This window comes from Callithrix jacchus, chromosome 18 (assembly GCF_049354715.1).
Source record: "Callithrix jacchus isolate 240 chromosome 18, calJac240_pri, whole genome shotgun sequence".
In the NCBI taxonomy this organism is placed as follows: domain Eukaryota; kingdom Metazoa; phylum Chordata; class Mammalia; order Primates; family Cebidae; genus Callithrix; species Callithrix jacchus.
This window is the reverse complement of record NC_133519.1, coordinates 24,914,430-24,940,216: the sequence shown is the minus strand read 5'-3', so window position 1 is coordinate 24,940,216 and position 25,787 is coordinate 24,914,430. Positions and strand designations below refer to the sequence as shown.

Genomic DNA, 25,787 nt, shown 5'->3' with positions numbered 1-25,787 from the left:
TTTCTTCATTTCTAAGTGGAACCCCAAACTTTTGGTCAGAATTTGAATCCTTTTGGTCAGAATTTGAGTCTGTTATTTTTCTTTTTATTCTGTAATAATTGTTGCTTTCCTAGAAACTAGTTGAGTTAGCAAGTACTTCTTTCCAAGGAGTCAACTTGGAGAAGTCAGATTTTTCTCTCATCTTATTTCCACTGTACTTCTTTAACATGTTTTGTTGAAATCAGCTTAGGTGTGGGCCTGAATTCTGCTAAAAACTTGTCTGGGTGTAACCATTTTATAGACTGTTTATATATATATTTTTTGGTGGGGGGGAGGAAGGCAGGAAGGAAGGGAATAAGGACGGTAGGGAGGAAGGAAGGGATGAAGGAAGGAAGGAAGGGAGGAAGCGGGGAGGGAGGGAGGGAGGAAGGGAAGGGAAGAAAGGAAATCAAGCAATGAAAGAGACATTGCCGACCTGGATCTAGAGGTTTACAAGTTGATTTCTTTTTTTTTGAGAGAAGGAAAGAAAAAAAAAAAATAAGTGAAGGAGAGGAAGAAAGAGGAAGAGAAAGAGGGAGAGTAAATGGAAATATTGCTTTATTTTGAAAAAAATTGAGTATTAATAATGGCCAATCAATGTTTCATTTAAACTAATGGGTGGGTGTGATGTGGTATTGACAAGAATGTATATTTTGTGTATTTGAAGTGGAGAGCTCTATAAATATTAAGTTTACTTGTTCTGGATCTGAGTTCGAGTCCTTGATATCCTTATTAATTTTCTGTCTCATTGAATCTAAGTCTCCTATCTGGGTGTTAGGATCGTTAGCTCTTGTTGTTGCATTGATCCTTTTACACTATATCTTTGTTGCTTTAAAATCTATTTTATCCAATACAAGAATTGCAACTCCTGCTTTTTATTTATTTATTATTTATTTTTGCTCTCCATTTGGTTGGTAAATCTTTCTCCATCCCTTTGTTTTGAATCTTTGTGTATCCTTGCATGTGAAACAGGTCTGGATGTAACATGCTGTTGGGTTTTGGCTGTGTCTTTTGATTGGGAATTCAGTCAATTTAAATTTAGGGTTCCTGCCATTTGATGTTGACTGGCTGTTTTATCCATTCGTTGGTGTAAATTCTTCTTTATGTTGGTGCTCTTTACTTTTTGGTGTATTTTTAGAAAGGCTAATACTGGTTGTTTCTTTCTGTGTGTAATGCTTCTTTCAGAAGCTCTTGTAAAGCAGGCCTGGTGGTAATAAAATCTCTTAGTTCTTGCTTGTTCATAAAAGATTTTATTTTTCCTTCAGTTGTGAAGCTTAGTTTGGCTGGATATGAAATTCTGGGCTGAAGGTTCTGTTCTTTGAGAATGTTGAATATTGGCCCCCACTCTCTTCTGGCTTGTAGAGTTTCTGCTGAGAGATCTGCTGTAAGTCTGATAAGCTTGCCTTTGTGGGTAACATGACCTTTCTCTCTGGCTGCCCTTAGTATTTTCTCCTTCGTTTCAACCCCGGTGAATCTAATGATTATGTGCCTTGGGGTTGCTCTTCTTGAGGAATATCTTTGTGGTGTTCTCTGTATTTCCTGGGGTTGAATTTTGACCTGCTTTGCTAGTTTAGGAAAATTTTCCTGTATAATATCCTGAAGGGTATTTTCCAGCTTGGATTCATTCTTTCTGTCGCATTCAGGTACACCTATCAAACGTAAATTTGGTCTTTTCACATAGTCCCACATTTCTTGGAGACTTTGCTCATTCCTTTTTATCCTTTTTTCTCTAATCTTTTCTTCACGTTTTATTTCATAAAGTTGGACTTTGACCTCTGATATCCCTTCTTCTGTTTGAACAATTCTAGCGTTTAAACCTGTGCAAACTTCTTGGAGTTCCTGTATTGTATTCTTCAGTTCCATTAATTCACTCATACTCCTCTCTACGTTGTCTATTCTCGATAGGATTTCATCAAACCTTTTTTCAAAATTCCTAGTTTCTCAACGTGTTCTTTTAACTCACCGAAGTTTGTTATTATCCATTCCTTGAAGAGTGATTCTGTCATCAGGAGACGCTCATTCTCCATCAAGCCTTGTTCCATTGTTGATTGGAACTGTGATCATCTTTAGAGGGAGAGGCATTCTGATTTTGAGTGTTCTCAGCTTTTTTATGCTGGTTTCTTCCCGTCATTGTAAATTTATCCTTCTGCCATCTTTGAAGTTACCAACTTTCAGATTAGGTCTCTTGAGTGGACGTCCAGGTTGTTAATTCCCAGGGCCAGAGCAGCCGCGTTAAAACTGATGGTGCTTTTCTGCCCAGGATTCTCCTGTCGGGCTTCCTTTTTGTTTCCGTAGTAGGCGACTCTGCCTTCCTGGGGCTCCAAACCTCGGTCACAAGGTGAACCCGTCCTGTTTACTCTGCGCCGAGCTGCCGCGTAGATGTGCCGGCGGAACTGCTGCGCCGACCACGAGAGTCGCGCTGGCGACTCCTGTGTTTCCACCCCTGGGGGATCTTCTGCTCCGTGAGTGACCAGACTTTGTCTGAAAGTGTGGCGTCCTCTAGTTCTCCGCGCCTTCCCTGAGAGCTGCAATCCCAGGATGTTAGCGATCAGCCATCTTGGATCGTTCGACTGTTTATATTTTACATCCAACTTCTATAAGTTAAACTAGCTTAGAGTCACCTTCTTTCAATTCCTTTGCTTTCATTATTTGCAATGACGTGTTGACTGTTGTCTTTTTTTTTCCCCCCCCGAAAGTGAGTCTTGCTCTGTTGCCCAGGCTGGAGTGCAGTGGCGCGATCTCGGCTCACTATAGCCTCCGCCTCCTGAGTTCAAGCAATTCTCCTGCCTTAGCCTCCCGAGTAGCTGGTACTACAGACATGCTCCAAAACATGCTCCAACTCCATGCTTCCAAAACTCCTAACCAAAAATTAGCTTGGCTAATTTTTGTATGTTTAGTAGAGACTGGGTTTCACCACACTGGCCAGACTGGTCTCGAACTTCTGGCCTCATGATCCACCTGCCTCAGCCTCCCAAAGTGCTGGGATTACAAGCGTGAGCCACTGCATCTGACCTGACTATTGTCTTTACCAATTCTCCAGGAATATTTCACCCTTCAAACTTTGACCCATAAAAGTCAATGAATTTTGAGGAAGTACAACTATAGTCTCAAGAATTATTACAATGTTATGGAAGAGAGAACTATATAGGAAATGGTTAAATATCTACAGTGTTCAAGGTACTGGGCCCAAAGACAAAGATAAGGTGACAAAAATGTCTGCTCTAGAGCCAATCCTTATCTTTTGTGCTTAACAAGTCTGGTAGCCATCCTGACTCATGACAGTCCATAATCATTTTCAGAGCAAATATCCTAAAGTTGCACTAAAAGTTATCCTCATAAATATTATGTGGAAAAACACTACTTCTAGAGCCATTCTTCCTTATATATCAGTCTAATCTTGAATTAGATAATTGTTCTGTTTTCCTGTTGTTATCTCCAAGTGATTTGTCTTTAGCCAAAATTTCTGCTGTCAAGTATTTCATTGAATAATTGCTGTATATGTAACATTCTATGCCAGTCGCTAAGAATGAAAAGAAATATAAGATTTCTGCTCTTAGAACATATTTTTAAATAGTAAGATAGGATGAATACACACAGAAACTGAAATATAAGTTAGTGTACAAAGATTGATTGTATTTCTATATACTAGCAATAAATAGGAAACAAAAAAATTTAAATATCCTGTTTATTATACTATCATGATAACAAATTCTTAGAGAAAAAGATCTAATAAGAGATGTGAAGGACTTCTACATAGAGAACTAAAAGAAAAAAAATGATTTAAATAAATAGAGGGTTGTATACCAGATGATGATTTAGAAGACTTAATATAATGTCAGTTCTCTTTAAGATCAAAATTTCAATACATTTCAAAATTTCTGTCACCTGACCTTACCACCACGTATATGTCTACAAATTGGCAAATTGATTCTAAAATTCGTCTCAAAATGCCACAGGCCAAGTATAGCCAAGGTAGAGGAAAACAAGGTGAGAAGATTTAATCTACTAGTATCAAGATCTGTTTAAAAAGTATAACTTTGGGAGGCCGAGGCAGGTGGATCACAAGGTCAGGAGTTTGAGACCACCCTGGCCGATATGACGAAACCCCGTCTCTATTAAAAATACAAAAAATTAGCCAGGCATGGTGGGTGGCATGCACTTGTGGTCCCACCTACTCAGGAAGCGGAGGCAGGAGAATCACTTGAACCCCAGTGGGGAGTTCGGGGGTTGCAATGAGCCAGTATCGCGATACTGCACTCTTGCCTGGGTGACAGAGAGAGACTTCATCTCAAAAAAAAAAAGGCTGGGTGCAGTGGCTCACACATTTAATCCCAGCACTTTGGGAGGCCGAGGTGGGTGGATCATGAGGTCAGGAGAACGAGACCATCCCGGCCAACATGGTGAAACCTTGTCTCTACTAAAAACACACAAAAAAATTAGCTGGGCATGGTGGCACGTGCCTGTAATTCCAGCTACTCAGGAGGCTGAGGCAGGAGAATCACTTGAACAAGGGAGTCAGAGGTTGCAATGAGCCGAGAACGGGCCACTGCACTCCAACCTGGTGACAGAGCAAGATTCCATCTAAAATAAAAAAGTATAATAATGTGTTGGTGGAAGAATAAATAAATCGTGAAATACCATGGAGAGTCCTGAAGTGATCCCATATATATAAGGACATTTGGTGTGACAAAGGGTGCCCTTGCAGGGCAGTAAGGGAAAAGATGATCTTTTCAGTCATCGGTGCTGGGTCAATAAGATATCTTTTTGGAGGGATGTGGGGATGAGGAGGAATTGACCACTACCTTATAACCATACACAAAATCAATTCCAAGATCTGAACAAGAGAGGCAGTAATACAATAAAACTTCTAGAAATAATATAGGATATTCTCATGATCTTGGATAAAGAAAGATTTCTTAAGCCAGGGATGTCCAATCTTTTGGCTTCCCTGGGCCACATCAGATGAAGAATTGTCTTGGGCCACACACAAAATGCACTAACACTAATGATAGCTGATGAGCTTAAAAAAAAAAAAATAAATGAAGTTAAAGAATTTGTGTTGGGTTGCATATACATCATTAAGAGAGTGAAAAGGCAAACCACAGAGTAGAATAATATATTTGCAACACCTGTAATGAACAAAGGGCTTTTATCTAGCATATATAAGTGCTTCCCAGTAGAAAATGAACAAGAGGCTTAAACATTTAGATATTTTATCAAAGAGTTCACTGAAGAACAGACACATAATAGTGCATACTGTGTTATTCCATTTATATGAAACTCCAGAATAGTTAAAACTAATGTATAGTGTTACATATTAGGATGGTGGTGGTTATTTTTGGGGAGGAGGCATGAATAGTAATTGGGAGAAATATAGAGGTGAGTTCTGGAGTGCCAGTAGTGTTCTATTTATTGACTTGAGTAGGAATTACACAGGTGTGTTCACTTTGTGATAATTCATTGAGCATATGTGTGTTATGCTTAAAGAAAATTAAAATATAAAGAAGAAAAACAAGCTAAATTGTGCTGTCACGTAAGTGGTCTATACTATTATGAAGTACATAGTAAGGATGATTAAGAACTGGATAGTCAACTCTGTTGTATGGTACCGAAAGGGCAACTAAGATGAGGACTAACAAAAATCATTAGACCAGGTATGATGGCTTACACCTGTAATCTTAGCACTTTGGGAGGCTGAAGCAGGAGGATCAGTTAGATCTGGAAGTATGAGACCAGCCTAGACAACATAGTGAGACCCTGTCTCTACAAAATAAAAAAATTAGCCAGATGTGGTGCCTCACGCCTGTAATCCCAGCACTTTGGGAGGACAAGGTGGGTGGATTACAAGGTCAGGAGATCGACACCACACTGACTAACACAGTGAAACCCCATCTCTACTAACATACAAAAAATTAGCCTGCTGTGGTAGCACATGCCTGTAATCCCAGCTATTCTACTAGGGAGGCTGAGACAGAAGAATCACTTGAACCCAGGAGGCGGAGGTTGCAGTGAGCCAAGATTGTGCCTGTGCACTGCAGCCTGGGCAACAGAGCAAGACTCCATCCCCCCACCAAAAAAAAAAATTTAGCTAGGCTTGAAGGCACACATCTGTAGTCTCAGCTACTCTGAAGGCTGAGGTGAGAGGATTGCTTGAACCTGGGAGGTTGAGGCTACAGTGAGCTGAGATCACATCACTGCACTCCAGCCTAGGTGACGGAGTGACACCTTGTCTCAAAAATGAAACAAAACAAAAACCACACATTAGATTTAATGACATTAAGGTATTTGGTAAGTTTAGGAACTACAGTTTTAATGGTGTATGGCAGCACAACCCTGAAATGGGTTGAGAAGATCGTGTTACAAGTAAGGAAATCAAAACAGCGATTGGAGACAGTTCTTTTTAAAAGTTTGCCTGTGGAAAAACTGAAAGCCTTTCCTCTTACATCTGGAACATAACAAGGATGTGCACTTCTACCACTCTTACTTGTTATAGTACTGGAAGTCCTAGCTAGAACAGTCAGACAAGACAAGGAAATAAAGGACATCCAAATTAGAAAGGAAGAAGCCAATTTATCCTTGTTTGCAGATGATATGATCTTCTATTTGCAAAAACCTAAAGACTCCACCAAAAAACTATTAGGACTGGTAAACAAATTCAGTAACGCTGCAGGATACAAAATCAGTGTACAAAAATCAGTAGCATTTCTATGTGTTAACAGTGAACAATATGAAAAAAGAAATGTAAAAAATAATCACATTTACAGGAGCCACAAATAAAATTAAGTAACTAGGAATTAACCAAAGAAGTGAGCATCTCTACAATGAAAACCTTAAAATACTGATGAAAGATATTGAAGAGGATGGCAAAAAAGGGAAAGATATTTCATGTTCATGGGTTGGAAGAATCAATATTGTTATAATGTCCATAGTGCCCAAAACAGTCAACAAATTAAGTGCAATTTCTATCAAAATACTGATGACATTCTTCACATAAATAGAAAAAACAATTCTAAAATTTATATGGAATCACAAAAGACCCAGAATAGCCAAAGTCATTCTGAGCAAAAGGAACAAAACTAGAGGAATCACATTACCTGAGTTCAAATTACAGTATAGAGCTATAGTAACCAAAATAGCATACACAGGTACAAAAACAGACACATAGACCAATGGAATAGAATAGAGAACCCAGAAACAAATCCACACACCTACAGTGAACTCATTTTCAACAAAGGTGCCAAGAACATACATTGAGGAAAATACAATCTCTAATAAAAGGTGCTGGGAAAACTGGGTATTTATATGCAGAAAAATGAAACTTGACCCCTGTCTCTCACCTTATAAAAAATCCAGTCAAAATGGATTAAAGACTTAACTCTTAAGACCGCAAGCTATGAAACTATTACCCCCCAAAAAAATGGGGGGACTCTAGGACATTGGTCTGGGCCAAAATTTCTTGCATAACACCAAAGCAAAAAATGGACAAATGAGATCACATCAAGTTAAAAAGCTTCTGCACAGTCAGCAAAGTAAAGAGACAACCCACAGAATGGGAGAAAATATTTGCAGACTATCTGACAAGCGATTAATAACCAGAGTATGTAAGGAGGTCAAATAATTCTATGGGAAAAAAATCTAATCTCTTAATTCTAAAAGTGGACAAAATATTTGAATAGACGTTTCTCAAACGAAGACAGACAAATGAAGATGGCATATGAGTAGGTGCTCAACATCACTGATCATCAGAGAAATGCAAATCAAACTAAAAAGTAATTGCAGTTTTTGCCATTGAAAGTAATGGTAAAACCACAGTTACTTTTGCATCAGCATAATACAGTAAGCTAGCCTTTTACTCCAGTTAAAATGGCTTTTATCCAAAAGTCAGGCAATAACACGCACTGGTGAATATGTGAGGAAAAGGGAACCCTCATACACTGTTGGTAGGAATCTAAATTAGTATAACCACTATAGAGAACAGTTTGGAGGTTCCTCAAAAAACTAAAGATACAGCTACCATGTGGTCCAGTAATCCTGCTGGGTATAGTATATATACTATACACCCAAAAGAAAGGAAGTCAGTATATTGAAGAGATATCTGCATCCCCATGTTTATTGCAGCATTGTTCACAATAGCCAAGATTTGGAGTAACCTAATTATCCTCAACAGATGAATGGATTAAGAAAGTATAGTATGTATACTCAATGGAATCCTATTCAGCCATAAAAAATAATGAGATTCAATGATTTGCCACAATATGGGTGAACTAGAGATCATTAAGTGAAATAAGCCAGGCATAGAAAAACAAACATGGGATGTTTGTTCTCACTTATTTGTGGGATCTAAAAGTCAAAACAATTGAACTAATGGAGATAGAGAATAGAAGGATGGGCCAGGCGTGGTGGCTCACACCTGTAATCCCAGCACTTTGGGAGGTGTACGTGGGCGGATCACCTGAGGTCGGGAGTTCGAGACCAGCCTGACCAACATGGAGAAACCCTGTCTCTAAAAGAAAAAAAAGAAGAGAGAATAGAAGGATAGGCTGACAAGAGTGGAAAGCAGTGGGGGTGATGGTGGGGATGGGTAATGGGTACAAAAAATAGAAAGAATGAATAAGACCTAGTATTTGATAGCACAACAGAGGGACAATAGTCAATAATAATAATATAATTGCACATTTAAAAATAACCGAGTACAATTGGGTTGTTGGTAACACAAAGGATAAGTGCTTGAGGGGATGGATTCTCCATGATGTGAATATTATGTATTGCATGCCTGTACCAAAATATCTAATGTACTCCATAAGTATATACACCTAGTATGTACCCACAAAAATTAAAAAATAAAAATAAATAAACTTTACCTTTGACGTGGTTGACAGAATGACACTGCAGATATTTGAGTGATTAAATGATTCAACAAGAGAAAAAGATGAATGAAAGGAGGGAAGACGAAAAAAGGAAAATGAAGAACAAAGTATCAACTAAGTTGATTAGTCATATAGTGACAGTAGTAGTAAACACAGTGATTGCTACTAGCCTACTTTAAGTCTTAACACTTAAAGCAGTCTGCTAACCAGTCCCCTCTATTTCTTCTCCCTATGCATTTGATAGATACAATGCTAACAGGGTCACCAAGAAATAATCACATCAGGATACACCTATTTGAAAAGCTGCAATTCTAAGACTAGGTGCTTCCTGCCTTATTTCTGTGGGAGGTTTAATGACTAACCAGAATTTCATCCATCCCCAGGTTGGCAAAGGAGAGGACTTTTATGAGGCTGTAAGTTTCAAGCAGGTGATTTCTCCAATATACCTAAAAATCTATTTTTTATTTTCCCTACCACATAAACATTCTTCTAGTAAAGTTTTTCCCCTTTTAAATCAATTATTAATGAAATTAATGATGGATTAATAGTATAAATAAGGCAAGAGAGAGGCATTTTACATTTGTAGCTTATATTGTCTGTTTGGAGTATTGTTTTTAGATTATTTCAAGAAAAATACTGGATTTTTACTTGTTGAATTCCCTACATCTACTTTCCCCAAACAGAATATGCACATTGTGTTTATAACAAAGCAAATTTCTTTTAATTTTTTCGAGACAGAGTTTTGCTCTATCACCCGGCTGGAATGCAATGGTGTGATCTTGGCTTACTGCAACCTCTGCCTCAAGGTTGAAGCAATTCGCCTGCCTCAGCCTCCCCAGTAACTGGGATTACAGGGGTGCACCACCATGGCCGGCTAATTTTCGTATTTTTAGTAGAGACAGGATTTCACCGTGTTGGCCAGCCTCGTCTTGAACTCCTGACCTCAGGTGATCTGCCTGCCTCGGGCTCCCAAAGTGCTGGGATTACAGGCATGGGCCACCAAACCTGGCCAAAGTAAATTTATTGATAGCTGTCCACAGAACATCTTATTATTGTCTTAGATTACATTGTGTGGCTTTTATTGATATTTTATTTATTTATTTATTTTTGAGGCAGAGTGTCACTCTGTCGCCAGGCTGGAGTGCAGTGTCACCATATCAGCTTACTGCAACCTCTGCCTCCTGGGTTCAAGCAGTTCTCCTGCCTCAGCATCACTAGTAGCTGGGACTACAGGTGCATGCCACAATGCCCAGCTAATTTTTGTATTTTTAGTAGAGACACGGGGTTTTACCATATTGGTCAGGATGGCCTTAATCTCTTGACCTCATGATCTGCCCACTTTGGCCTCCCAAAGTGCTGGGATTACAGGTGTAAGCCACCACGCCTGGCCAGACATTTTATTTTTCAAAAAGCTGTTCCTTTATGCAGCCAATAGTTACTGAGATCCAACTATGTGTCAGTTACTGCTCTAGATACTCAGGATTAACAGTGAAAAAAATAGACAAAAATCTCTTCTTTCACAGATCCTACATCCTATTGAGAAGCAGTGGACAATAAGCAGTAGTAATAAGTATAATATATACGGTGCTAGAATGGTAGTAAGTACAGAGAGAAAAATAAAATTGGGAATGGGGATAGGAAGTGTCAAGGAATTGTAATTTTAGCTAAGGTGATCAAAGAAGGTTTCATTGACATTTACTATAGATCTGACAAAAAGTGTAGGAGTAGGGCATGTGGATATCTGGGAGTGAGGGGTCGGTCCCACCCAGAGGAAACAGTTAGTATAAAGTGAAATTATGTTTGGAGTCTTTAAAGAACAACATAGTTGCCAGTGAGGCTGGAGTAGAATGAACAAGGGTGGGGTTAGTAGGAAGTGGTGTCATTGAGCTCTTGGGTGACCAGATCATGAAGGTCATAGGTCTCAAAGGGCTTTGTCTTTTACTCTGTGAGATACGAAGCCACTGGCATCCATATTGAGAGAAGCAGTGGAAGAATGGGAATTCAGAAACCAATTATGCAATTGCAATAATCTATACATGACCAACTTGGGTCAGAATGCTAATTGTGGACCAGTTGAGAAGTACCCAGATTCTAGATATATTTGAAAATAGAGCCATCAGAATTTTCTTAATGGATTGAATGTAGAAAGTAAGAAAGAGAAGAGTCAAAAATGTTGGCTAAAACAGCTAGAGGAATGGAGTTACTATTTTTTAAAGTGGGGAAGAAACTAGTTTCTTCACTAAAGTGAGAGAAACTAGTTTGAAAGTGTGATTGACCAGTAGCTCAATTTTTGGACACGTTAAGTTTGAGGGTATTATTAGACATACAAGTAGAAATTTGTCAGATATATGAATTTGGAGATAAAGGGCGAGGTACAGAATGGAGATACAAATTGCAAGCCTTATCAAATAGATGGTATTTAAAGCCCTGAGATTTAGTGACATTCCTAGGAGAATGTATAACAGAAGAAATGCAAAGACTAAGCCCTGGGACAACATTTAGAGGTTAGAAAGATGAGGAAGCACTAGCAAAGGAAGAACTAAAGAGGAAAGATGAAAATTTTGTTTCCAAATAAGCAAGTTGAGACAAATGTGTATGGGGAAGAAGAAGGGAGTGCTTAAGCACAGAATTTACTTCTTACTGACAAGCATTCTCAGACTCTTGCATTCAGCAGTTTACAGGTTACCAGGGATACTAAAATGGACATAGATTTTGTTTCATCAAATTTTTTTCCACTGAAATGAGATGTTTTCTTAAGGCACATGAGCATCATGTCTAAAGTACCCACTTAAAGGTTTAGAAAACCTAGGAAAAAACTATTTTCCCCTAGTAACAATATCCAGATTTTAATTTAGTCATCAAAAGATTCTCTAAATTCAAACCATTCAAAGCATGACTTGCTGAATTTTCAAAAAGAAATTATTTCTTCAGATTAGTAGGGTTCTTTGTATACAAATAATACTGGAAGGCATATTAATTGACCATGTGAACTAGAATTAGTATTCATTTTCAATGTCAATGTAACCTACAAATTCAACTTAAAAAAAAAAAAACCAAAGCTATCAAATATCTTGCAAGAACTCTGAGAAAGGGGAAAAGTGAAAGCTAAAAAGTGGACATGTTTGTGAACTGTACATTTATGGAAGAAAATTTATCCCTGCTACTTCATATTGCTTACTGCTTGGCCGGTGGATAGCACAAGGTAAATTGGGAACTCTCTCCAGTCTTTTTGTTGTATTTCTTTGACATTCCAGTAAAGTTCATGTTTTCATGCCCAAATGGGTAAACTACAGTTTGAGCCTAAAATGAGCAAGAATACTTGTTTGCATGTAACCTCTTAAACATGATCATAAAGCTGGTTTAATTAGAAAATGCCAAACATTCATAAGTCCAAGGCTTTCTTAATTCTCAAACAGAAAGAGATGAACTGGTAAATTCAAAACTAAACATCTAGTATTTCGAGGCTGCAGAGATCTCATGCTTCTATTTTAGTATTTTATGATAAAATGATAAAGTTATCCCATGATCTTACTTACAGAATGTCTGGGTTTTTATAAAACTGTGCCTGTGATAGTAAATTTGTTTTATTATCCTAGAGTCCTCAAAAATCCATAAACATTTGGTAAATGTATTTAAAATTATAATTTAACATAATATGCCTCTGATATATTCTAGCAAGTCTTGGGAAAGAATATATCAAAAGTCTTTTAGAGTCAAAGCTAACTATCTAAAATTTTTTTGTTTATACATATACACATGAAGACCAAGAAAGGAAATTAAGTTGGAAAATTCTGAGGAAAAGCCAACCTTTTACTGTATACCATCTTTTCCTAAGTTTATTGACCTCTAAGCAACTAGAAACTTGAGGAAACTTTGAAGGAAATTAATATTAAACTAGAATATGTTCTCTTGGGTAGTTATAAAAATATTATAAAGGATAAAGCTTTTGATCAAAATTAATAAAAGATATTAATTAATCAAACATTAGCTATTTTTGTTTATTTGAGACAGGGTCTCATTCTATTGCTTAGGCTAGATTACAGTGGCATGGTGTAATCATGACTCACTGCAGCCTCAACTTTCCAGGCTCAATTGATTCTCCCACCTCCGCCTGCCAAGCAGCTGGTATTATAGGCACTTACCACCATGCCTGGCTTTTTTTTTTTTAAATTTATTATAGAGACAGGGTCTCACTATGTTGCTTAGGCTGGGAAACCTTGGTTTTAACCCTGGCCCTTTCTATTAAATTAAATTAGCGTCAGTTCTAACTTTCTCTATTTGTAAACTCGTGAGGACTCCTTTTTTATTCCCAAGATATTGTTAGAAATGTCTAGATAATTCATGAAATAGTTTGCAGATGCTAGAATCTTCTATAAAACTACTGGATAGTGATAGCATTGATAGATGGGATATGTGAATAATGAAGGTTTAATATAAGAGATGTATCATTCCCTTTTTGTTGTATCTCCAGTCTTTTACCCTTTTTAAAATAGAGTAAAAATGCTGATAAATAATGCCTGTGTATGACAGTAGTCAATATTTAGATTGGCTATTAATGTATGTATTTACTTAACCAACGGAAGGAGACCTTGAACTTTATGATGATACATTAATACATGTAAGTGATCAAAATCTTTATAAAAATAATATCCTAGTATTTCTAGCTCTGAAAGTTGGAGCTCAATGGATAACGGCAGCCATTGATTTTCTTTGAAATTTCCTTAAAATGTCATGTCTTGTTCCTCTTCTACAAAATAAGATTATTTGACTACTGTCTATAAGAAAGCTCACATTAAAACAGCTGCATAATATCTCAGCTTTATATTTGTATTCTGCATTAATAATTGCAGTGATATGCAAGTAATTTGAGGAGAGCTCAAATGAGCTCAAGAATTATCAAAATAATTTTGAATAGTTAAGATAGAAAACCCTGGAAAAATGTTCCTCGAGGTTTTGGTTGAGTAGTTTTGGGTTTTCTTAAAAACCATGAGTAAATATATATTTCTTCTTTAAAATAATATTCAGGAAGATGTATGTGGTAATACTGATGATAATATTGTGGAAGAATTGGCTTAATTATGGGATAAAATAGCTACAGTCAGTTCTGTTATAATGTGACATGCAGAGTCCTAAAAATCACTATCCTATGCAAATGGAGACAAAGTGGTTAGGGGCACTACTCTCAAAAACATGCTCAGTAACACACAAAAAGATGGTAAAACTAGGTTTCAACTACTGTAATGAATATAGCGCTTTACCTTGAAAAAAATCTTAAAATTTTCTTGTGGTGGTGGGCAACAGACTAGTTTGCAAGTTTATTGTGAATTGATAGAAGAAGGGTTATTTAAAATCAGATGGAATGGTGATGCAACAGACATGTTTGAGTGTGGCTAACACTCATGCAGTGAACTCAGGCAGCTGGTAGATGTTTGAGGTGTATATGAATATGAGCATTTTGTATATTAGATTAAATTAGCATCAGTTCTAACTTTATGAGTTAGATGAACATGGATTGATGAATAGAATTTTATTTGTTCATTTAGTGTTTATTATAGATGAAATTGTGCATAAGCAATCACAAATTTTGTGATATGTGCAAATTGTTCCCTAAAATAAATCAATTGTGGTGGAACATTAAAGTTTTCAAAGCAGACTTTATAACACAACTGACCTTTCTACCAATCTGATGTAGTCAGATTTGCCCATTAGAAAGAAGCTTGCATTATTAGCCAATTAAATGCAAAAACTTCATTTACATTTGAACACTTTCCTAATTTTTTTTTGGAAGTCGTTATTTGGGTCTCAAAACTGATATGAATAAAATAAAAACAAGTACTTAAGTTTTCCAGCTAACCTACTAAAATCAATTTTTATGTTACTCTTATGAGTTAGATTTTGATTAGCAGTAACTTTTTTTTCGTTTGGGAGATTAGTTATCAATTCCAAGTTGAAGTGCTAGACCACAATTCCTGCTGTAATTTGAAGTTGGGATTACTAATTTGATCTTTTCTCTTCCATATTCTAGCACAGTGGAGATTTGTTTACGTCTGTGAAGGTGGCTTCAAGGCAGTGCTTCCTCTTATGGTTACGCAAATTATCTGTTACCCAATTAATTCCTAGGTTTACCTGTCACTTGTTATGGTTGATTTGTAGTTATTTCATAAAATTTCCAGTAGATGGCAGTAAATTTCTTCAGTGATGGATTCACATTCTAATTTGTGCAGGCCCTTTGTATAGGCTATTGTCACAGTTGCTGTTGTCAGTTTATACAGTCAAGTTCTGTGGAAATTGGTGCCCGAGAAGCCCAGAGTATTCTAAAATGTGATACCCACGCTATAGATTAATCTTAATCAGCCCTAAGGCCATGTTAGTCTTAGCAAACCACTGTGGTGGTTGGAGAATCGGATGGGAAGTAGGAATGATTTTTAGATTCAACTGGACATCTGGAGGAGATAAATGGCAGATTGAACACAAGCATCTAATTATACTCCTCCAGAAACTGTACTAAACTAGCAAAGGTATTTTATTTTAAAGACATGATCCTTCAAAGAGAATGAGAAAGAAGAAAACAGCCATACACACACACACAAACACAAATTGAAAGCTGAAAAGCAAATAGAGTGTGGCAAATGACATAGCTCACTTAAGAAAGCCAAATCTTAATCTGGCTATGAAGAAAGCTAAAAATGAAGCTGATCTTTACCACAGAATCTTCAGCTCAGGAATTGAGCCAGACACGTGGTAGTAGATCCCCAGGTCTCCTCTTCTTCCCCATTCCACTGAACAACTTTTCTTCCTACCTATACCTCCACCTTGGTATAAGACTCCAAGGGTACTCTTTGCAGGAAAAAAAAAGCCCAAGAATCTTTTGATTGGGAGATAGTAGGCAAAATTGAGAACAGGGCATTTTACCACATATGAGGGAATTAAGTGAATATGTGCACACAGAATGATGAGACTTCTCCACCTTTCTCCTCTCACTTGCATTTACCTTATAGTCAAGGGATTAGAAGAATACCCTTTGGGGTATTTAGCCCGAGAAGAAAGATCTAAGGATACCAACTTTCCAAGAAAAGCCTGAAAGAGCAAGATTAAAACACACACACACACACACACACGTGCGCGCGCGCGAAAGAAAAAAGGAAAAAAATAACTTGGAGTTATAGAGACTAGGCAGAGAACAGAAAACTTTTTAAAAAATGATTAGTATCCTCAGAAAGATAGTATATTACATACATGAAACAAGAGAATGTTTTACAGAGTTGAGCTTTTGTCAAAAAATTGCAATATAAAACTCAATAGAAGTGTTGGAAAATGGAATTGAGAAAATATCTCAGAAAGCAGAGAGAGAAAAACGATAAAATAATGAGAGGACCAGTCTAGGAAATTGAATATCAAAACAATAATTCCAAAAAAAGGAAAAGAAAGGGAGCAAAACCCTGGCAAAATAATTTAAGGAAATTTCCCACCACTGAAACATATGTGTTTCCAGATTGAAAGGGCTTACTGAGTTCCCATGACAAGGCACAGTTCGTGAAATTTTATTTTATTTTATTTTTATTTTGAGACAGTCTCACTCTGTTGCCAGGCTGGAGTGCAATGGCACAATCTCAGCTCACTGCAACCTCCGCCTCCCAGGTTCAAGCAATTCTTCCACTCAGCCTCCCAGATAGCTAGGACTACAGGTGTGCACCACCATGCCCAGCCAATTTTTGTATTTTAGTAGAGACAGGTTTCACCATGTTGGCTAGAAGGGCCTTGATCTCTTAACCTTGTGATCTGCCTGCCTTGGCCTCCCAAAGTGCTGGGATTGCAAGCGTGAGCCAAGACGTTCGACCAGCCCATGAAATTTCAAATTGTCTCTGGTGACAAAAAGATAATCATATAAACCTGCAAAAAAAAAAAGGGGGGGGAAATTGAATTACATACAAAAGATCAGAAAGGCTCTAGACTTCCTATAAGCAATATCAGAAGCTAGAGAATGATGGGGAATGCCCTCAAAATTCTGAAGGAATTTTTTTTTTTCAGCCCAGAGTTGTATATTTAGCTTTAAACCATTAGGCAAGTATGAGGATAGCATAAAGACATTTTCAGACATGCAAGACTTGAAAAAGATTACCTCCTACACATCATTTCTCTTGAAGCTAATGAAGGATGTTTTACTAAAAATGAGGACAGGAGTTCCAGCACAGGGGAGAGAAAAAGGGAACTTTTAGTAGAACGCTATAGAGAGAACCAAGTTTAATAGCTCTGTACAAGATGTAGAATGAAGACAGCCAGTTCAGACTGGAGCAGCTGATAAGGCTGTAGCAAGACTTTCCAAGAACACAAAATTGATAAACTAAGTCAATCAATTGAAAGAATAGGAAGTGCAGTTGTGGTTGAATTAACGATAAGCACATAGATATCTAAGCAAATGAATAATACAAGAGAACACCATAAGAGAAACAAAAAAGTAGCTCAGGACACAGAGAACACTTCTATAGCATTTTCTAACATATTGGTATCTTTACATATATGAACTTTTTAATCCTTGTAAACCCAAGAGATAGTTAATGTTACAGTGAGTATTTTGTGGTTAAGGAAACTGAGGCATAGAGAGGTGAAGTCACTTTCTTAAATAGCCAGACAGCCAGTAAGTGGCAAAGATAGGATTTAAACCCTGAAAGTATGCCTTCAAGATCCATGCTCCTGACCACTGTGCTACAGTCTACATAGGTAATACCCTGTGACTGGAATCTAAATAGCATACATAGTCATACTGTTGTTTGCCCTTATGAAAATTACTATGTAACTTTATAGGTAGGGTGAGGGAATAGGAGTATGTATGCACTTACTGGAGTAGTGATGGAGGAGGAAGGATTTAGATTCTCATATTTCGTAGTAGAAAGTCAACGATAATGTCTAAAATAGAAAAATTTTTAAATATCAATAAAGCCATATTATTCAATATTTGATTAACTACCAAAACAATTGGCTAAGAGAGATAAAAGTGGTTGCTTCTGCAGAAGGAAATATGTTAAAAGAGGAGGGCTGGGGATTGCTCTTTGTTTTAACAAGCTGTAGAACCGGTTGACTCTAAACCATGTGCATATATATATATATTTTTTTTTTTTTTTTTCTTTCTTTTTTAAGACAGGGCCTCATTCTGTCACCCAGGCTGGAGTGCAGTGGCATGATCACAGCTCACTGCAGCCTCAAACTCCTGGGCTCAAGCAATCCTCCCATCTTAGCCTCCCAGGCAGCTGTAATGCAGGTGCATACCACCACACCCAACCAATTAAGGATGTTAAATCCCTAGATTTTAGGGAATTAAATGGAAGGGTATGTTACATTGATGACAGCAGGTGGGTTTCACACTACTAAAATATACTGTTTTTAAAATTAGCAAAGTCTCTTCTCATTCTACAGACACTTGTAGTAAGACATTAAGTTAGCCATTAAAACAGCTTAGTTTTTCCTTATCTAAAGTAAGGAAGATATATCGAATCTGACAAAACAAGACTAAAAACTTCTTGACATTTTTAAGTTAAATTATTATAATCTAATAGACAATAGAAATAGCCTCTATTGGATGCTTCAGGAATGTTTTTTTAAAAAAGTATTTTCTTGTCTTTGCCTCCTTGCTAAATAAAAATTCAGCTGAAGTAATGCTAAGGAACAAGTTTTCTGCAATCATAAATGCTGTGCCTGTGATGTAATGTATCATTTTGATTGTTTGTATTTCTGCCAATGAATTCAGAACCCACAGACCATGATAGTGAAATATGTAAGATTTCCACATAGGTCTCTTGTAGACTCACAGCAGCCTTTGCTTACATGAGAAGATCCAAAAATGCAATTTTTTTTTTTTTGAGTTGGAGTTTCTCTCGTTACCCAGGCTGGAGTGCAATGGCATGATCTCGGCTCATTGCAACCTCCGCCTCCTGGGTTCAGGCAATTCTCCTGCCTCAGCCTCCCGAGTAGCTGGGATTACAGGCACACGCCACCGTGCCCAGCTAATTTTTGTATTTTTAGTAGACCCGGGGTTTCACTATGTTGACCAGGATGGTGTCGATATCTTGACCTTGTGATCCACCCACCTCAGCCTCCCAAAGTGCTGGGATTACAGGCATGAGCCACCGCGCCCGGCCCCAAAAATGCAATTTTTATACCTAGGGTAGGAATATTTTTACTGTGTTTCTTGCAATGTCATAAAATTAGAATTCAGAAAAAACTAAGAAAAATTCTTTGTAAGTCATTTTATTTCACAATTTTCCAAGTAGTATTAGTGGTGAGCCTACCAAATATTAGGCTAACAGAATAATTCTCTTTCAGCTCTTAAAGTACTTTAGGTTACAGATTTGCCAGTGACCTGCATGAAAATAAAATAAATAAAATATGAACTGCAGGTTATTGGACAAGTTTTATATTTCAAACTGTTATTTTATGAATTCAGACTACTTTCTAACGTTCTATTATTTGGCCTTATGTTTAGATTTTCTTTATCTCTTCTTTCCCCCAAATGTTGTGGAAATTATTCTTCATTATGTTCACAGTACTGTTTTTTTAACTCAGGTTGCATATTTTTAGTGTTTCTCTGTGAAGTAAAGCAAGTTTCTGTGCCTGTTCAGTACTAGTTGTAACATTCTATTTGATTTGAAGTGATAAGCATCATAGATACTTTTATAACTACAAACAGCTTCCTCTCACTATTATTATGACTATTCATAAAACTTACTCAATTTAGAAACTAAGTTAAAACCAAAATAGCACACTTGAGTTATTCCCAGTTATGCTGTCATTCACGAATTTGGTTAACATCCTTCCCCAGTAACAAGCAATTCTAAGTTTTCAGTATATCAGCTGGTGTTTAGCACTGACTGAAAGTTTTGACACTTTAGTGGCTATCTCCATTCTTTGCCAGCCTTTTCTAAAAAGTAGTTTATATGTGCTCAGTAATTTTTTATTTCTTTTTTTTTTTTGAGACAGTCTCTTCTCTGTCACACAGGCTGGAGTGCAGTGGCTCCGTCTAGGCTCACTGCAATCTCTACCTCCCGGGTTCAGGCAGTTCTTCTGTCTCAGCCTCCCAAGTAGCTGGCATTACAGACATGTACCACAACACCTGGCTAATCTTTGTATTTTTAGTAGAGAGAGGATTTCACCATGTTGACCAAGCTGGTCTTGAACTCTTGACCTCAGGTGATACACCTGCCTCAGCCTCCCAAAGTGCTGGAATAACAACTGTGAGCCACTGTACCTGGCCTCAATAATTTTTTAAAGTACCTTGAAATCTGGTTTTATCTGCCACTGAAATTACCCCCAAGTACCAGAGATTTGATAAGTTTCAGAACTTTCATTTCTTTTTTTCTTTTTTTTAGATGGGGTCTTGCTTTGTGGCTAGTCTAGAGTACAGTGGCACATGACATGATCATAGCTTACTGCAGCCTTGACCTCCTGGGCTCAAGTTATCCTCCCCCACCTCAACCTCCCAAGTAGCTGGGACCACAGGCATGTGTCACCACAGCCAGATACTTTTTTTAATTAACTTTTTTGTGGAGATGGGGTCTCACTCTGTTGCTCAGGCTAGTCTCAAACTCCTCACCTCAAGTGATGTTCCCACCTCAGCCTCCCAAAGTGCTGAGAATACAGGTGCAAGCCACCGCATCTGGCCAAGTTTCGTAACTTCAGTCCTCATCATCTTCTAACTCTCTTCATGGCTTTCAGTGATTAACTTCCCTTTAAAACTTCTCTTTCTTGACTTCTGTGACATTTTTTCCTCTATTATGTTCTGTCTCGCTGTACTTTTTAAAGTATTTCTCACTTTTTAAATGGAGATGTCTAAAGGTCTAATCCTTACCCTTCTTTTTCTTTGTCCTTTCTCTGTAGTTGACTTCACTTTTATTCATGTTTTTAAATGTCATCCCTGTGCCTTTTAAATACCTTTTAAGTCTCTATTTTTGGCTTCTACTTCTCTTCTCAGTTCCAGACCATAATTCAGAATCGGTCATCTGAACAGCTATACTAAAATATTCAAAACTGAAGCCATTATCTTTGATTAGTTTCCCTTCTTTGTACCTCTCCTCCCAAACAACATGTTCTCATGTGATGGCCACTTCTGTTAATATGACCACCATCCTTCTAGTCATTCTAACTTTACATTGCTCTTTTGTTTCTACCTAAATATATTAATAGCTACTCATCTATCTCTTCCTCTTTCCATTTTTATCCTTCTGTATTAACTCATTTCACTGCGTATGTGGCATTATCTTCTATCACTAATTGAATCATACTACTTTCCTTGTTTAAACACTTTTACTGGATCTCCATTATCTGTAAGATGAAGTTCAAATTTGCAGTGGCACTAACGGTGCTATATATTCTGACCCAGATTTAGCTTGTTAAGATTGTCTTTTTTTTTTTTTTAACCTACGACAGGTATGTATTCTAGATTCTGGTCATGCAAGACTGCTTCAGATTCCCTAGGCATTCTTATAAACATGGGCTTTTGTTCACATAAAGCAAAAACCTGGAATATCTTTCCCTATACTAGCGTCTTCATTTCCACCTTCCATATGTAGAAATCCCATTTATCCTAAGGGCCCAATTAGATATCACCTCTTGGCAATCTTTTTCTTTATTCATTAATCAGAATTCATTAGCATTTTTATCTGTGATAAACAGTACTTTTTGTACTTCTGCTAGTTGGATGTATGTCCTTATGTTTTCAGTAAGTTGTTGGTATGTGTCATCTTTGCTAGATTGGAACCTCTTAGATGGTAGGATTGTTTCTTACTCACCTTGTTAATCACCATAGCAGGTTGTTTTGTGCATAATTGCAGGCTGGGTAAGTGACTGGTAGTTGAGCAAATGACTGATAGGAGACGTCTAAAATGCATTAGAGAAACACTTTCTTGACTCAGGTGAAGCATGTCGAAGTGAAAAATAATCTTAGATGTGGATAGTATTTTCTTATCCTGAAGGGAAAACCATGCCTACTTTAGAGAAAATCATTTAGTAATGAAATTAGAGAATTACTAAATATCATTGCATAGCCACAGGGCTATAAGCAGTATAGTCACAACTGCTGGTTTTGATAAATACAAAGTTGGTAAATGCCATTGTCCAAGTTAACAAGTCACAGTATCAAGTGTGCATGGTTGTGAATGTCAGACCTGAACTCTGTGCTGTTGGTTGATATCATAACCATAGTTGTGTTAGTAAGATATTGGTGTTTATTTTTAAGATTTTATTACTAGTAAATCACTTTTATTAAATATTTTCTTATATCTATAGAGAATGGAAAGAGAAATGATCTTAAAGGAAATGACCATTTTGTTCTTTTTGCTGCATTTCACAAAATGAATATTAGGTTATTTATAGCAAAAGCATGCATTAAGTTATTAAGAGATTAATTAATATATAAAAACCACACAAGATTTAGCAGTTATCTCACAGATAGAGGGTTTACTGTTTCAGGAAAGAAAATGGGTACCCGTAACTAGAACACATTCTGTCTAGAAGGATACCTTTACCAATGACAGTGCTGGGTAGTGGAAATGGCACCAGCTTTGAAGTTGTTTAAACCTAGATTCAAATTCCATATCCTCTTATCATTAACCTTGAACCTCAGCTTATTTGTTAGGTGAGATTTTTATTGTGATTCAAAAGAAGAATGGAGGTACAATAACATGAACTTTTATTTGAGGCAAAGTTCAGTTTGCTCTGACTCATGAAATCATGGAACAAATAATAGAGTAGGTATTATGCCTCTCATCTTGCTTGGACAGGTTTAAATCAGCCTATTAAAGAAATATGAAGCTGGGCATAGTAGTTCACTTCTGTAATCCCAGCTACTTGGGAGGCTAGAGTGGGAGGATTGCTTTGGTCCAGAAGTTCAGGGTCACAGATTGAACCACTGCACTCCAGCCTGGGTAACAAAGCAAGATCCCATCTCTAGAAAAAAAAAAAAAAGAAGAAGAAATTCGAGGTGTGACACCTTCGAAAGCATTCTATCTCTGTATCTTATGACTTTGTTTATTAGTTTTTCTCCATTTTCACTTGCCACTTCCTGTCTTCTTAAGTATAGTCATAATTCACCAGTCTGTTATGTAATGAAGGTAGAAAGATGGAGGTTGGCTTGTTTATAATGCATCTTGAAATATATTTTGGAGACTCGTCCTCGGCCCTTGACTACCCAGAACCTTTCCTGAAAGGGAAAATAAATAATTCAGATAAATTGATCAAAATTAGCTAAATATTTAGTTGCACATGTGCATGTGCCCTCTTTTTTGGTAGCCCAAGATTGGCTGCACTGTTTACAAAACCTTTTATGTTTATATTTCAAGCAGAAGAATTTATAAATCAGATTGGTGGAAAATCTGGTTTAATTTTGTGTGGAAAACAGACTGTAGCTGCCTCAAGGGATGAAGTATTTGTTTTGTTATACCCCCCCCCTTGGCACCCACCTGCCAACTAGTCTCTATAGTAACAGTGCTTAACCAAGAATGCTCCCTAGTTTCTCATAAAGCTGTTGTGTTCATTTGATCATTCTGGTTATTTTTATTTTATTTTATTATTATTATTTTTTTTTTGGTGAGACAGACTCTCACGTTGTCACCAGGCTGGAGTGCAGTGGCGCCATTTCAGTCACTGCAACCTCTGCCTCTCAGGTTCAAGCAATTCTCCTGCCTCAGCCTCCCGAAAAGCTGGGACTACAGGCACGTGCCACCACACCCAGCTAATTTTTATATTTTTAGTAGAGACATGGTTTCACCACGTTGGCCAGGATAGTCTCAATCTCTTGACCTTGTGATCTACCTGCCTCGGCCTCCCAAAGTGCTGGGATTACAGATGTGAGCCACCACACCTGGCCCGTGGTTACTTTTGTTTCTGTAAAATTTAAAGCCTATTTTCTTTCCGGTTGTCTTCAGATATTTGCATGTTAACATTTTTGTCATTTCAATTGATTTTTAATATAGCACAACAGGAAACATCCATTCATTTCATTTTTAAAAAATTCTCCTTACAACATTCCTATTTTGTCTGTGTTTGACATGTTCTAACTCTGAAGAGTAGAGAATAAGATAGGAAAAATTTAAGGTAGAAAAGAGTGCCTAGAACATAAATTCACAGGATGAGAAGGAAGTAAAAGTGGCTGAATTAAAAAGAGAACTGATAATAGAAGAAAGATAATTGTCAGTTCATTCTTTTCTACTTAACGGCCTTTAGGTTTCTTTCTCACTTTTAATCAAATTAGTGCCACCAAAGAGTGAAAAAGGTATTTAAACAAATATATTATAATTAATTTTTGAAGGTAGGAATTATAAAAGAAGTATTCATTCCGATACATGTATTAGGAACCAGATCAGCTAGGGATAGAGCTAATGAGATAATACATTGGATGTGCCTTAAATGGAGGAAAAAAATACATTTAAAAGCAGAGTATCATTAGCAGTGCATATAACAGTTGGCTAGAAATAGCCTTGGAGTAGACACTAGAAGCTAGAAAGTTTCACAGTGGTAGATAGGCTCCCTAGAGAAACTGTATCCCAAATAGGAGAAAGGAGAAAATTTGGCCTCTTTTAATAAGTTTTGACACAAGTAATATAGTTTAGAAAAGAGATACAGTAAAATACAGTAAAAGATGAGCTTTTATAACTAAATGTGTTACTCAAGTTAATAAGTTAGAATTAGCTGGGTACCATGGCTCATGACTGTAATCCCAGCACTTTAGAAGGCCAAGGCAGAAGGATTGCTTGAGGTCAGTTGTTCAAGATCAGCCTGGGCAACATAATGAGACCCTCTCTCTACAAAAAATAAAAAACTAGCCAGGCATGGTGGCATGTGCCTGCAGTCCCAGCTACTTGGGAGGTAGAGGCAGCAGGATCACGAGCCCAGGAGTTTGATTCAACATATAGCTATGATTGTGCTGCTGCACTCCAACATGGGTGACAGAGCGAGCAAGATCCTGCCTCTAAAAATAAATGAATTAATAAATAAATAATAATTTTTAACTTTCCCAAGAAAAATAAATTTTGCAGAATCTCATGGACCCACGTAAAAGGCTGGTTTATGTGTTTTTCACATTGGAAAGAATGAATCACAGATCAGGCAAAGGTATGTGGTATCAGTTCCCATTAGGGAATAAAAGAATAAGTTCAAAATTTAATTAGCAGAAATCTACTTCCCTTCTAATTATTGCTAATAAGTAAGAATAATAAGTAGATTTTCAAAAGAAATGTTATTAGACTCTGAGACATCATCTTTTAGTATTTATCTTTCAAAATTTATTGTATACTATTTTCATGTTATTGATAATGCTATTTCAGAATTGGTTATTGTACTAAAAGTTTATGTCTCAGAAAAGAATATCTAATTAATTTTGTTTTTCTTTCTACAACCCCTTGTTTCTCCCATTTTACCGATGTTATCTTCTCTTAAAGACTTTTGATCACGTTTTAGGTGATGATTTATTCTTTCTGGAGACAATCAAAAATAGCATTATCCCTATGGTTTAAACCATGCTGCCATATAAATATTGAAAGGCTGTTACTAAAGGACAAGTTTCATGTACTAATATTGTCCAGGTAAATAGAACAATCTCATTTTAACTTAGCATTTCTTTTCTATTTTAAATAAAATTAAAAATTACCAAACTCTTTAAAAAATTTCAGTATGTGTATATATCCAAATTTAGTTGCAGCTTTGGAGGTCCTCTTAAGTAGCTTTTTAAAACTGTCATATTTCCTAGTATTCATTTAGATTATAAGTAACATTCTTCAAGCTAGAAAATATTTTTAAGTTAGAATCTTAGATATTGGAAAATTATTAACTTACCAGGGAGAATATAATTAATAAAAAGCTGTTTATGTTATCTTTATTGTTTTATTTATATTTTGAGAAAGGGTCTTAAAGCTCTGT

General features: G+C 36.9%; 1 protein-coding gene and 1 long non-coding RNA gene across 5 annotated transcripts in view; one reads left to right on the top strand and one right to left on the bottom strand.

The window, feature by feature from the left end:
- RASAL2 (RAS protein activator like 2) overlaps positions 1-25,787 on the top strand; it is a 385,295-nt gene that overhangs the window by 204,441 nt on the left and 155,067 nt on the right. The window lies entirely within an intron of this gene.
- Positions 16,686-21,750, bottom strand: LOC108588934 (uncharacterized). The gene is made up of 3 exons (XR_004736646.3): positions 21,665-21,750; positions 17,723-17,789; positions 16,686-16,775 (listed from the first exon to the last, which is right to left on the bottom strand). It is a non-coding gene; the product is annotated as an uncharacterized LOC108588934 (long non-coding RNA).